Raw genomic sequence first — 14,289 nt, 5'->3', positions numbered from 1 at the left:
AAAGGATATGAATAGAAGGACACGTCAGCAAATAACTCAGTCATGTTACTATTACTGGGAGAAAGGAGTGTCAGAGAAGCTACAGCTATACCTGTATAGATCCACCATACAGGAGATTTAAAAGCATCATAACATCTGCCAATGCGGTGCTCGCACGCCGATGACTGTCGGGCCGCAAACAATTCCTATTCCGGTCAACAGAAACGTTGTTTGTGAATGAACAAAATTTAATAAGAGCCAGATGCTGAAGATTTATTAACCCTTTACCGACGTGTGACGTACCTGTACGTCACACGTCGGCTGCGGGTGTATGGAGAGGGCTCATGGGCATATTGCAGCAAACACCCATCGGTAATACCCGCAGTCGGTGCTGGCACCGATCGAGGGTGTTAACCCTGTAAAAGCCTTCAGTAAAGCTGCTGGAGGCATTTAAATCCCAATTGCACCATGCGCTGTCATATTGGATTTGATTTGATTGCCGCCCACAGATGATTTCACAGCTACCATGTTCATCAGCTACCATGACAGCCTCGGGTCCTACAAAGATTTGCACATGTGCGATTTTCACATGATGTGTGAAACCCCTATATACTGCCATACTGTAGTATGGCAGTATATGGTAAGATCAGACAACCTATGGTTCCCTAGTAGCCTAGGGGGGTCTGAAAAAATAGAAAAATATAAATTTTAATTAAAAACTCAAAATTCTAATTACCCCCTTTTCCCTAGAACTGATATTAATACTGTAAACAGTAAAATCATAAACATGTTAGGTATTGCCGCGTCCCAAAATGGCCGTTCAAAATAAATGTTTTTCCGAGCGTTTAACCCTGTAAAAGGAAAATAGTTTAAGTAAAAAATAACACTTTCTTGCCATTATGAAAAATATGAAAAAGGTAATAAAAAGTCATCAAAAGGCCTTACAGTCCTTACAGTAGCATTAAAAACGTCATCAAAAGGTGCAAAAAACGACACCACACACAGCTACATACACCTGATGAAATAGTTATTAACAGAGGTTTTAATTTTTGTAAATGCATGAAAACATTATAAAACCTATATAAATTTGGTATCCTCATAATTGTACCGACCCAAAGAATAAAGTAAACATGTCATTTGGTGCGCATAGGGAAAGCAGTAAAATCCAAGCCCACAAGAAAATGGCACAATTTCATTGCATTTGGAATTTATTTCCCACTTCCCAGTACATGGCATGAAATATTAACACCTTCACGTTCTGCGACAGATATATCCGCCGTAGAGCTATGAAGGGTGTATGAAGAGGGCTCACTGGCTGAGACCTCTTCATACAGAGATGGGCTTTGCTGCATATTGCAGCAAAGACCCATCGCTATCACCCGCGGTAGGTGCCTGCACCGATAGCAGGTTTTAACCTCTTCTTTGCCGCCGGCACGTAAAATTCCTCGTAAAATTCTTCGTCAGACCCGAGGCTGAATGGTTGTAGCAGATTCGTATCATATGCAAAAACTCCATATAGTGCAATACAGTAGTATTGCAGTATATGGTAGGAATGATCTGACCAGTTAATGTACCTTAGTTAATGTACCTTAGAAGAAATTGTGAAAAAAAATATAAAAAATTAAAAAAATATTAAACATTCAAATCACCCCTCTTTGCCACAACTGATATAAAACATAATAAGCAGTAAAAATCACAAACACATTCGGTATTGCCGTGTCCCAAAATGCCCGATCTATCAAAATATAAAAACGGGTATAACCGGCAGTGACCTCAGAGACAGGAAATGTCCGAAATTCGACTTTTACACCTTTTTACATGACATAAAAAATGTAATGAAAATTTCGCACAGTCCTTGAAATGGTAGAAATGAAAACGTTGGCTCTTTTTTGCAAAAAAAGACACCTCGCACAGCTCCGTACACCATACACCAAGTAGTTATTAGTGTCAGAAGATGCCAAAAAAATGTTTTCCTTTTTCGTACACATTCGTTTAATTTTTGAAAATGTAGCGAGGTAGCGATACGCGTGGGGCATCTATCCCCAGCACCCCACTCTCATGGCCTGAGCATTTAGGTATACAACTTTCTTATTTGTACATGGTTCTGTGCTGATCCTTGAATTGTGTGTCCATCCATTATTGTGTTTCACCCCTCTTTTTGTTGTTACCCTGCATTTGTATGGACTTGTCTAAAGATTTGATTAGCTCACCATTGATAATATTTATTTCTGTACATTGTTGTATACTATATTGTGGCCAGTAGGGGGAGCTGGAGTTCCGGGAACAGTGCACATTATCATGTGTTGAGCACTTTCCCGAGGATGTCATTCATTTGTGACTTCGTTCACAATTTTTAAAGGTTTTTAAGCATGTTTTGTGGTGTATTTTTCCATTAATAAAGATATTATTTGATTGATCTATTTTTCATGCCTCTGTTCTTTTTGTGGCTTTTAAATGAAAAAGTTATGGATTTTTGAAGGTGGAGAGCGAGAAATGAGCAAAAAAAAACCTGCGTCCTTAACCCCTTAACGCCGCAGCCCTTTTTCGTCTTTGCGTTTTTATTTTTCACTCCCCACCTTCAAAAATCTATAACTTTTTTTATATTTCCATGTACAGAGCTGTGTTATGGATTATTTTCTGCGTATCAAATTACACTTCCAAATGGTGGTATTTAATATTCCATGCCGTGTGCTGGGAACTGGGTACTGGGCTTGGATTTTACGGATTTCACTGTGCGCCCCAAATGACAAGTCTACTTTATTCTTTGGGTCGGTACGATCACGGGGATACCAAATTTGTATAGGTTTTATAATGTTTTCATAATTTACAAAAAATAAAGCCATTTTTTCCGTCTTCAACTTTGGTGTACAGAGCTTTGGGAGGTGTCGTTTTTTGCGGCTTTTGATAACGTTTACAACGTTATCATTTTTAGGACTGTACGACCTTATGATCACTTTTCATAGAATTTATTTTTTTTTAAATGGCAAAAAGGTGCCATTTTTGACTATGGGCGCGATTTTCCGTTACGGGGTTAAACACAGTGAAAAACCGTCATTATATTTTGATACATCGGGCATTTTCGGACGCAGCGATACCTAATGTGTTTATGATTTTTTTTATATTATATAAACCTTTTTATTGTTTTTAGTCAAGTAAATACATTACATATATTCAAGCTGTTTATGTGTTTATGATTTTTACTGTTTATTTATATTTATATCAGTTCTAGGGAAAGGGGGGGTGATTTGAGTTTAGGTTATATTATAATACTACGTCACATGTTGGTAAGGGGTTAAGGGGTTAAATACCATCACTTTGAAGTGCAATTAGTTATGCAGAAATCAAGCCCTACATAGCTCTCTATATGGAAAAATGAAATAAATAAATTTTTGAAGGTGGGGAGTGAAAAATGTGAATGCAAAAATGAAAATGGGCCAGGTCGTTGGGGCATCTTGTTCAGTTAATTTGTGTTGGAGTTCGAAGCATTTAATTGCTTAACACAGCTCATTTTCACCTTTGAGTCAAGACTTATTTTTCAAAACTGCCATGTGTTACTATAGGTCAGGGTTGCACAATCCACAGGCTAGCAGGAAGGGGAAAAACTAGAACTGGGGGCAGCAGGAGGTGGATAACTAGGACTGGGAGTAGCAGGAGGGGGGAGAGCTACAACTGGGGGAAGCAGGGGGGCAGGGGTACATAGGGGTCAGTATTATAGTAGTTATATTCTTGTCCATAGGGGGCAGTATTGTAGTAGTTATATTCTTCTACATTGGGGGCAGTATTACAGTAGTTATATTCTTGTACATAGGAGGCAATATTCTAATAGTTATAGTCTTTTCACTTCAGGCAGCAAAAAGTCTAAAATCGGTCTGTGTATGAATACGTAGCTGGCTCCAGGGAGGGCACAGTACTGGGGACTACCAACACCCCTAATTGCAGCAGTTATTCACAATTACCTGCTGTATGGGTTCAGACAATTTCCACCATTATTAACTCCTTTCCACCATCATTTACACCTATAAATCGGACGCTGAGCGCAGTGACTTAGTGCTCAGAGTCCGATATATCGGACACAGACCTGATGCCAATTCAGCTCAAGAACTGAGCCTAACCGGCATCGGGATACAAGGGGTGCCGGCTGTAACTAATAGCCGACACCCCAGTGTAACACCCACAGTCGGAGTAGGCTCAGATTGCGGGTGTTAAACTCATTTAACATGCCTTTGGGGGGGTCTTTCCCCCACGATCGGCGCAGGCTTTGGGGGGCGCCAATCGTTGCTATGGCAGCCCTGGGGTCCGATCAGCACCCCAGCACTGCCTGCCGCAGAGCCTGATGGAGGCATAGTGTCAGCCTATGCATGTGCATAAGCTGACACTACTAATACCCCACATCAGATGATTGCTTGGTGGAAACCGGAAAAATGTTTTTAACAAAATCTTATTCAATAAAAAATAAAACAATAAATCAATAAAAATCCCAATAAGCCCCATAACATGTAAAGATACATGTAACACAAAAAAGTCTAAATCATAACACAAACCCCACATAGCTTGTATCAACGCGTCCGTATCAAAATAAAAGTAAATCATTATTGAACCCGCACGATAAACGCCGTAACAAACAAAAATTAAAAACTCCAGAATGATACTGTTGCACAGTACAACATGTCCTGCAAAAAACAAGCCATCAACCAGCTCTAAAGCCAAAAATGTAAAAATGTTATGCCACTTGGAAGACGGCAATGCAAAAATGATAGATTTTTCCCCACAATAGCATTTTATTTGGCAAATTTAGTAAAACGTAAGAAAAAATATTCAAGTATGGTATCCCCATAATCACACTGACCCATAAATTAAAGATAACATAATTATTGGGCTACACGGTGAACACCGAGAATTGATGCTATTCTACTCCTGCCCTCAAAAAAAAAAAGTTGCTAAATTGCAAACAATAGGGGATACCAACCCCAAAATGGTAACCCTGGAAAAAGCATCTCATCCCGCTAAAAAAATGCCATCACATGGCCCCAAAACGAAAAAGCTTAAATTTTCAAGTCTGCAAAAGGGGCCAATGAGGAAATTAAAATTCTGGCAGCTCCAGGGCACTCCTTATCACAAATTGTAAGATGGGTTTTCTCTTTTTATCTTTTGGAAATGTGTAAATTTTAGGGCCAAATAAATGTATATCCGACAAAATTTGGCCATTCTAAATTTCACCTCCATTTTGTTTCAATTATTATGAAGATCAAGGGGTTAACAATCTTCCTAAAAGCTGTTTCTGATTGTTTGAGGGGTGCAGATTTGGGTTGATGGGTTGATATATAAGGAGTTTTTTAATGTTAAATATGAAAAATTCCATTCAAAACAGTATTTATCCTCAAAATAGTCAATTCTGAAAAATCGATATTCGATTTGTAAGCCGCGTGACATCAAAATAAATTATCAAAATAAATTACTATGTAAAACAAGATGATGCCGGCTCGGCTCCGGTTCTATGACGTCATCTTACTGGCACAGTGCCAGCCTATGCATGTTCATAGGCTGACACTGCTAATACCCTGCAATACATAAGCATTGCAGAGTATTATCATGAATAAGCGATCAGATGATTGCTTGCTCATGTCCCATGCTGGAAAAAGTGAAAAAAAAAAATTTTATTCAATAAAAAATATAGTAATAAATCAATAAAAATGCCCATAAGCCCCATAACAAATAAAGAGAATTATAACCCAAAAAAAAAGTCTAAATCATAACAAAAACCCCACTTATACAGTATCACCGCATCCGTAACAACCCGTAGAATAAAAGTAAATCATTTTTGAACCCGTACAATGAACGCCGTTAAAAAAACTGTTGAAAACCCACCGAAAATTATAATTTTTACCTATTCAATCTTACAAAAAAACGCAATAAAAAGCGATCAAAAAAACATATGTACTCCAGAATGAAACTGGTGCAAAGTACAACATGTCCTGCAAAAGACAAGCCATCAACCAGCTCCGTAGCCAAAAAAGTAACAATGTTATGCCACTTGGAAGACGGCAATGCAAAAATGATAGATTTTTTCCCCACATTATGGTTTAATTTGACAAATTTAAGAATGTAAGAAAATATATTCATGTCTGGTATCCCCGTAATCGTATCGACCCATAGAATAAAGTTAACATGATTATTAGGCTAAACGGTGAACACGAAAAAAAATATCTTTTGGAAATGTGTAAATTAGGGCTAAATGAACGTATAACCGAACAATTTGACCATTCTAAATTTCACCACCATTTTGATTCAATTACTATGAAGATCTCAATGGGTTAACAATCTTCGTAAAAGCTGTGTCTGATAGTTTGAGGGGTGCAGATTTAAAAATAGGTTGTTTACATAGGGGGGGATTTGTTGCTAAATATGTAAAATTTCATTCAAAACGGTATTTATCTCCAAAATGGTCAATTCTGAAAATACGGAAAATCGATATTCGATTTGTAAGCCACGTGACATCAAAATAAATTATCCAGACATTTCAAAAATTATGAAAATGTAAAGTAGACAAATGGGAAATGTTATTCAGCAAGTTATTTAGGTGGTAAATCTATCTGCCTGAAAACGCAGTGATTTTGAATTTCGAAAATGGCAAAAATTCATCATTTTTTCTTTTTTTTTGTAAATAAACGCAAAACGTATCAGCCAAAATTTACCACTAAAATGAAGTACAACATGTGGGGAAAAAACAAACTCAGAATCGTTTAGATAAGTAACAGTGTTCAAAAGTTATAACCATATAAAGCAATGCAAGTCAGAATCCAAAAAATGGGACTGAGCCTTAAGCTACAAAATGGCTGCGTCCTTAAGGGGTTAAGCTATAAAATGGCTGCGTCCTTAAGGGGTTAAGCTATAAAATGGCTGCATCCTTTAAGGGATTAATATTGTCTTGTTTGTGCGCTGTATTGTAGTCTGTTCTGAGGTCTAAGTTACTTATTATATAAAGACATTATTATGCAGTAGTGGTTTCTGGGGGGTATTTACTCTGTACTATGGTTTTTGGAGCATCTGGGGTTTTTAGTTAATAGTGCAGCCCCCTGAAAGGCAGCAGTATGACAATGCGGCCCTTGGGCCGAAAAAGGTTGTGCACCCCTGCTATTGGTGTTACAACTTTAGAATACTTTGAAAATCACCTTGCTAAAGAAGGTAGTTTTTTCATAACATGTTGTACTTCATGTTAGTGGAATATTTTGGTTAAAATGTATTTGCACTCATTAACCAAAAAAACTGTAAATTTATGAAAATTAGAAATGTTAAAGGACATCTACCACCAGGATGAAGGATTGTAAACCAAACACACTAACATACTAGTGTGTATCCACTTCTGGCAGGATCTGCTCTTCTTTTAGCTTCCTATGCCCTGGTTTTTACGGGAAAAAGGCTTTGAAGTTATGCATTTGAGCCTGAGGGGCTCCATAGATGTTAATAGAACCTGGAGCCCCTCGGGTCATTTGCATAATTTTGAAACCTTTTTTTTTCGTAAAAAATTAGCATAAAAAGCTTAAAGAAGAGCAGGTACTGGTCCAACAACTCACTAAAACCTCATTTTAATTGTATTTATTTTTTCCCAAAAAAATGTATCCTCGACTCTAATATTGTTATTCCTAACATTCACTCACCGGCCACTTTATTAGGTACACCATGCTAGTAACGGGTTGGACCCCCTTTTGCCTTCAGAACTGCCTCAATTCTTCGTGGCATAGATTCAACAAGGTGCTGGAAGCATTCCTCAGAGATTTTGGTCCATATTGACATGATGGTATCACACAGTTGCCGCAGATTTGTCGGCTGCACATCCATGATGCGAATCTCCCGTTCCACCACATCCCAAAGATGCTCTATTGGATTGAGATCTGGTGACTGTGGAGGCCATTTGAGTACAGTGAACTCATTGTCATGTTCAAGAAACCAGTCTGAGATGATTCCAGCTTTATGACATGGCGCATTATCCTGCTGAAAGTAGCCATCAGATGTTGGGTACATTGTGGTCATAAAGGGATGGACATGGTCAGCAACAATACTCAGGTAGGCTGTGGCGTTGCAACAATGCTCAATTGGTACCAAGGGGCCCAAAGAGTGCCAAGAAAATATTCCCCACACCATGACACCACCACCACCAGCCTGAACCATTGATACAAGGCAGGATGGATCCATGCTTTCATGTTGTTGACGCCAAATTCTGACCCTACCATCCGAATGTCGCAGCAGAAATGAGTTTGTGCAAATTGTAGCCTCAGTTTCCTGTTCTTAGCTGAAAGGAGTGGCACCCTGTGTGGTCTTCTGCTGCTGTAGCCCATCTGCCTCAAAGTTCGACGTACTGTGCGTTCAGAGATGCTCTTCTGCCTACCTTGGTTGTAACGGGTGGCGATTTGAGTCACTGTTGCCTTTCTATCAGCTCAAACCAGTCTGCCCATTCTCCTCTGACCTCTGGCATCAACAAGGCATTTCTGCCCACAGAACTGCCGCTCACTGGATGTATTTTCTTTTTCTGACCATTCTCTGTAAACCCTAGAGATGGTTGTACGTGAAAATCCCAGTAGATCAGCAGTTTCTGAAATACTCAGACCAGCCCTTCCGGCACCAACAACCATGCCACGTTCAAAGGCACTCAAATCACCTTTCTTCCCCATACTGATGCTCGGTTTGAACTGCAGGAGATTGTCTTGACCATGTCTACATGCCTAAATGCACTGAGTTGCCGCCATGTGATTGGCTGATTAGAAATTAAGTGTTAACGAGCAGTTGGACAGGTGTACCTAATAAAGTGGCCGGTGAGTGTATATCGTCATTAAATTTACATATGTAGTTTTATTCTATTCCAATAACTTTATGGTTTATTATTGGCCAGTGAATACATATTTTTAATATATTAAAATGTATTACTTAGCCCCTTACAATAAAAACACTGCTACCAACAATTTGTTTGAAAGGTCATGAACAGGTACTAGCGCAGGCTCAATTTCTGCGGTTGGAGCAGGAGCCCAAAACATACTAATAGTCAGACAGACTCCTGCCTCAGTTGATGTTAAAGCTGATCACAGTGGTTTAACACCTTATATGTACTAGGTGTCTATGGTATGTTCACCTACCATTGCCCCCCACAGCGTGGTCAGAAGATACATTGCCACTGCAGTCAGGTACATAGTGAAGACCAGACCTACCGGCGTTAGACCTACTAGATTCTGCAGTGCCCAATTTAGTGGCTGCTAGATTTATGTAAAACAAAATAAATAAAAACATTAAAATAAAATTAAAAATAAAATACTCTAATAACCGCTTACACCAGTGGTGCTAAACTCTTTTCAAGGGGGGGCCCATTTCTGTATGTCTCATAATTAATATCCAAATGTAACTATATTTATACAATGTTAGGCCCCTTTCACAAAAATGTATGCTACGCCCAGGCCGATATCCAGCAGATCTGTATGTTGTGGCTGAGATGTAGCAGAGCTGAGAATGCAATTGCATGTTATATGCATCTCATGGATCTCATCATCTCATCTCTGATCTGTCTCATCTCTCTTTCTATGTGTCAGATACTAATACAATGTTCAGAAGCTAAATGAAATTGTAAATAAACTTGGACTCTGATAATCTAACCACTAGAGGAATCATGAAGTGGCTGCTTTGAGAGTTCGGGAGCTAGGGAGTGATAGGAGCTAAAAAAGCAATAAAACTGAGTAAAATTGTAAAGTAAGGGGTTAAAAATTCTCTTTATTGTGTGTTGGAGCAAGCACCTTTAAATTTGATCACTGTAAGTTTTACCCTCCAGAACACACGTTTGTGGGAGGAGAAAACCACCAGTGATGTAATAAATACATCAATATTTTTCTCATAAAAAAAAAATTACAACAATTTTATTTATACTAATTACCTATGCATAAATACACATAACAAGAGCATAAATACATTTATTACTTGAATCAGCAGAAATAAATAACATACCATTTTTCTTATTCTTAACCTGTGGGACTCTTCTACAGAGGGTGAATATCCAAAAGATTTCTCTATTAAAGGAGTTTTCCCACAAAATAAAATTCTCACATTTCAAACCCCTAGTGATGTTATCGCTATAAAGATAATTTTAACCCCTTACTTTACAATTTTACTCAGTTTTATTGCGGTTTTAGCTCCTATCACTCTTCTGGCTGCTCAGTGCAAAATCCCAGGGTGTGGACGGGAAATCTCTAAGCAGACACATTATTATCCATCTAGTTCTGTGGGGTGACAATGTGGTTACATTATCAGGGTACAGGTGTATATACACTTTCATCTAGCTACTGACATTGTACTAACACACTGACACATAGAAGGAGAGATGGGACAAATCAGAGATGCATGAGATGATTACACAGAGGCTGACAGAACATTACAGTTACACTCTGGGCACTGCTACATCTCACTGACATGTGCCTGCATTCCCCTTCCCCCAGATGACTTCTCTCCTTGTAGCTTGTTGTTTGCAGCCTCTCTCTCTCTCCTCACCAAGTGCTGACAGGCTGTTAATCAGGAAGGGTCTGTGTGCTCTGTGCAGGGGGCCTGGCTACAGGTCCGTTTTGGTCCGTTTTTAAGCAATCCGTTAAAAACCGCATACGTTTTTTAAAATCGCATGCATTTTTTGAAAACGCATCAATTTGACAGGTTTTCCGAATTTGCGCAATAATAAACGGACAAAAACGGATGCGTTTATAAAAACGGGTGATGGCACACGTTCAGTTTTTCAGGTGCAGTTTTTGAAGCCAAAAGCAGGTGTGGATCATAATGGTTGAGACAAATAATTGAAAGGTGCTGCTGCTCCTCCTACTTTTACTCCATTCCTGGTTTGGGCATCAAAATCTGCATCTGAAAAACTGAACGTGTGACATCACCCTAAGAGAAGTTACAGGGTCGTGTCTAGGGGAAACTGAAATTGTGTAACTCAGGACTGATAGAGACAGGTGGGATTTACATCTGTGAAATGCTGCATTTTTGCCAATAACAGTGAATTAGAGAATGTGTTTGTTATTTGTTATCCTGGGTACATATAAGAAACTTGTCTTTGTGGGAATACCCCTTTAAGAAACATTTATTTGTGTTCTCCCCAGTAATGTGGTTTGTTGATTTTTCTCTACGGCAAGCAAGGTCAGTGAACTACAATTACCGGCATGGTCACTTCATTCACATTAGTAATGTCAGAGATATGTCTTCTTATGGTAGTTTTTAAAGACTAAGGGTGAAGACACACATGGCGTTTTTGGGCCGTTTTTGGGCCGTTTTTACTAAGTGCGTTTTCAGATCGTTAAAAACGCATGCGTTAAAAAACGCATCCGTTTTTTAAAAACGCGTGCGTTTTCCGAAAACGCATGCGTTTTTGTCCGTTTTTCCGAAATTGCGCAATGAAAAACGGACAATAACGCATGCGTTTTCAAAAAACGCACGCGTTTTTAAAAAACGGATGCGTTTTTTAACGCATGCGTTTTTAACGATCTGAAAACGCACTTAGTAAAAACGGCCCAAAAACGGCCCAAAAACGCCATGTGTGTCTTCACCCTAAGGCTGCATTCACACTGCCGCAAGGGGGACGCATATACGGCCGACGTATATACGGCCGATATACATCCCCCATAGACAGCAATGGACGCACGGCGCCCTAAGGGGCACCGTACCGCTCCGTACCAGGGAAAAAGATAGGACATGTCCTATCTTTTCCCATATTACGGCCCCCTGCGCCATATGTTCCTATGGAGAAGGGTGGGGGTGAGCAGCACTCACCTCCTCCTCTCCCCACCCGCTGCTGTTGTCCGCCGTGCTACGGTACGGCGGGCAATGGCAGTGTGAATATAGCCTTAGTTGTACATCCTACATATTGAATATTGCCACTATTACAAGTAACTTAATAAATCACAAATGCAGTGTTGCAATTGATATACTGTTTAAGGCCTTATTTACACGACCGTCTGGGGACATATATGTGGCCGGATATACATTCAATAGACAGCAATGGCGGCGGTATGTTGCCACACACGTGCCCACCCCTCTTCCTCCTCAGCACACCACTGTATGCCCGCCCGGAGCCCGTGACTACCGATCTAAATATATTTGCCAGGGATGCATATATTCAACATTTACAGATATTGGGGCTTATTTACTAATCTATCATTTTTTATTTTTCCATATTTGTTTTTTCCAAATAATTCTTTCTGCTGAATTCTATATGTACTTTTACAACGATGGAAGAAAGTATTTTGCATATTTATGGAGCCTGGAGCTTTATTGTGGTTCTTGGTCTACAGAAATTTTAAAGGGGTATTCCCATCAGGGCATTTATATTAAATTAAATTAATTTGCCTTATGTAAACATTTCTTCAATTGGATGTTAATAAAAAAAATGTTCCTGTGTCAAGATAATTTCTCATAAATGTAGCCAAGGTGTCCCTTAGAAGCGAGATGGCTTCCTCGGATACGACCACCCTGCACTCTGGTAGGGGTGGCCAGACATGCGCTATTGAGTCCTGCAGAACCACAAGGATTCAGCGTTCATTACCACAGGACGGGTGGGGGACATCCAGTAACTCCCGGACATTTCATTCAGAAGAGCAGAACTGTTCTAGTTGCCCCTAGCAACCAATCAAATCTCAGATTTAATTTTATGAACAGCTGTGGGCAAATGAAAGCTGAGCTCTGATTTGTTGCCACTAGAAGCTACAAGTCTTATACTAGAACTAGAAGTCACATGGACGTTGTGGGGTTGCATATACAAATTCCCATAGACGCCTATGGCATACGTCCATGTCAAAGAGGCCCAAGTCTGTAAAAAAATAAGTGGACCCATGTCCTGTCACAAAGACTTCTATCTCCTATATGTGGATAAGACCCTGATGTCCTGAAACCCTCCCCTGATGTTATTGTTTATGTTGCTATAGTGATCAGAAGAGATCAAAAGTAACCTCACACAGATATTGTTTACTGATCATGACTATTAAGGTAACTATCCTATAACTGGCTCCGTCCTGGGAGAAGTCCCCTCCACTATGGACGTGTAGAGTGACATGTAAGCAGGGTCAGGGACTGTGACCCTTGGACTATATGTAGTCATGTAGCTACAGATAGTACTGCTCTCTATTACCCGGAGAGCAGGAGCCCCCCAGACCACCGCACGACTACTCACGGTGTAGGCTGCGCACCAGGGACACATCCCCGCCACCGTCTCAGGACCGGGAAGTGCACGGCTCCTGTGTCACTACAGCTGCTTCCTCTCACTTTTCTCCGAGTCTCCAATCCTGACGTGTGTACAGCGGCCCCTCCTCTACTCCTCAGAGCCGACCCTTCCTCCTCCTCCTCCTCCTCCTCCTCCTCCAGATCATGTGCCGGAGCCCTGCACGGAATGAGGACAGCGCGCTAATTCTTCTCTCCAGACTGCGGCCTTGTAGCCAGCACAGAGATGCTATTTCAGGAGGACCCATCTGATGCAACAGACATGCACCTAGCAACATCACTACATCATTTTACTAATAAACTTAGTAGACCACATGCCAATCATATATCCCCTATTTGCCACTGTGTAACTATCACCCTAAAGTGCACGCATGTATCATATGAAGACTACTAGGAAGCATCTTACTGCTGTGGTGCTGGGGGGATTCCTGTATGGGAAGCAGGGAGCACTGTCCCTACTACACAACTCAATAACTTGTAATAATGCCCCAATTCTCTCCCTAGCCACAATGACTTCACCAGTCCAAATGTAGCCCGACGCGTTTCTTGTGCAATAAAGCACTGTTATGGGGGACCAAGAGATTAAAGCATGACGGGCTCAAAGTGCTGTTACAGTGTGAACACTCCATATACAGATCGGTTTCATAGGGAGCCCGGCACCCGCACTGAATCAATGTCAGTACCGCCACAGGCCGGCATTTATAAGCACTCTAGTGGCGCCAAAACACAGCGACGGGAAACGTCTACCTTACATGCCACCTGTCTGTCAGGCACATTGATGAGCAGGTATATGTGGGGAGACAACTGTGCCGCTCTATACATGATTCTCACACTGGGGCTGGTCATGTGATAGGAGGTGTGGTGGCCCGGCCTGATGCTTGCCTGTTAACTCCTGCTGATGCTGGACAGAAATAGATGTTAACAGGCACATGATAGTGAGTTGACTGAAGTGTAAAGTGGAGGGAGTTGGTTCCCTCTAAAAACAAAAAGTCGCAAATTTAGCACAGATCGGCAGATGCAACAACTTTGACAAATTTTGAAAACTAAAACCCGACAGGACTGCAATACTGCATCGCCATA

The 14,289-nt window shown here is 40.4% G+C and overlaps 1 protein-coding gene across 3 annotated transcripts in view; it reads right to left on the bottom strand.

The window, feature by feature from the left end:
* The window catches only part of GALNT4 (polypeptide N-acetylgalactosaminyltransferase 4), a 154,480-nt gene extending 141,152 nt beyond the window's left edge, over positions 1 to 13,328 (bottom strand). Inside the window, exon 1 of one of the 3 annotated variants that reach the window (XM_072152909.1) lies at positions 13,163 to 13,328. The gene's annotated coding sequence lies outside the window, so the exon portion shown is untranslated. The remainder of the gene's footprint in view (positions 1 to 13,162) is intronic. The other 2 variants (XM_072152910.1, XM_072152908.1) reach the window with 2 other exon arrangements.
* Positions 13,329 to 14,289: the final 961 nt, after the last annotated feature.

Source organism: Engystomops pustulosus, chromosome 5 (assembly GCF_040894005.1).
Source record: "Engystomops pustulosus chromosome 5, aEngPut4.maternal, whole genome shotgun sequence".
Classification (NCBI taxonomy): Eukaryota; Metazoa; Chordata; class Amphibia; order Anura; family Leptodactylidae; genus Engystomops; species Engystomops pustulosus.
This window is presented reverse-complemented; position numbering and strand designations above follow the sequence as displayed.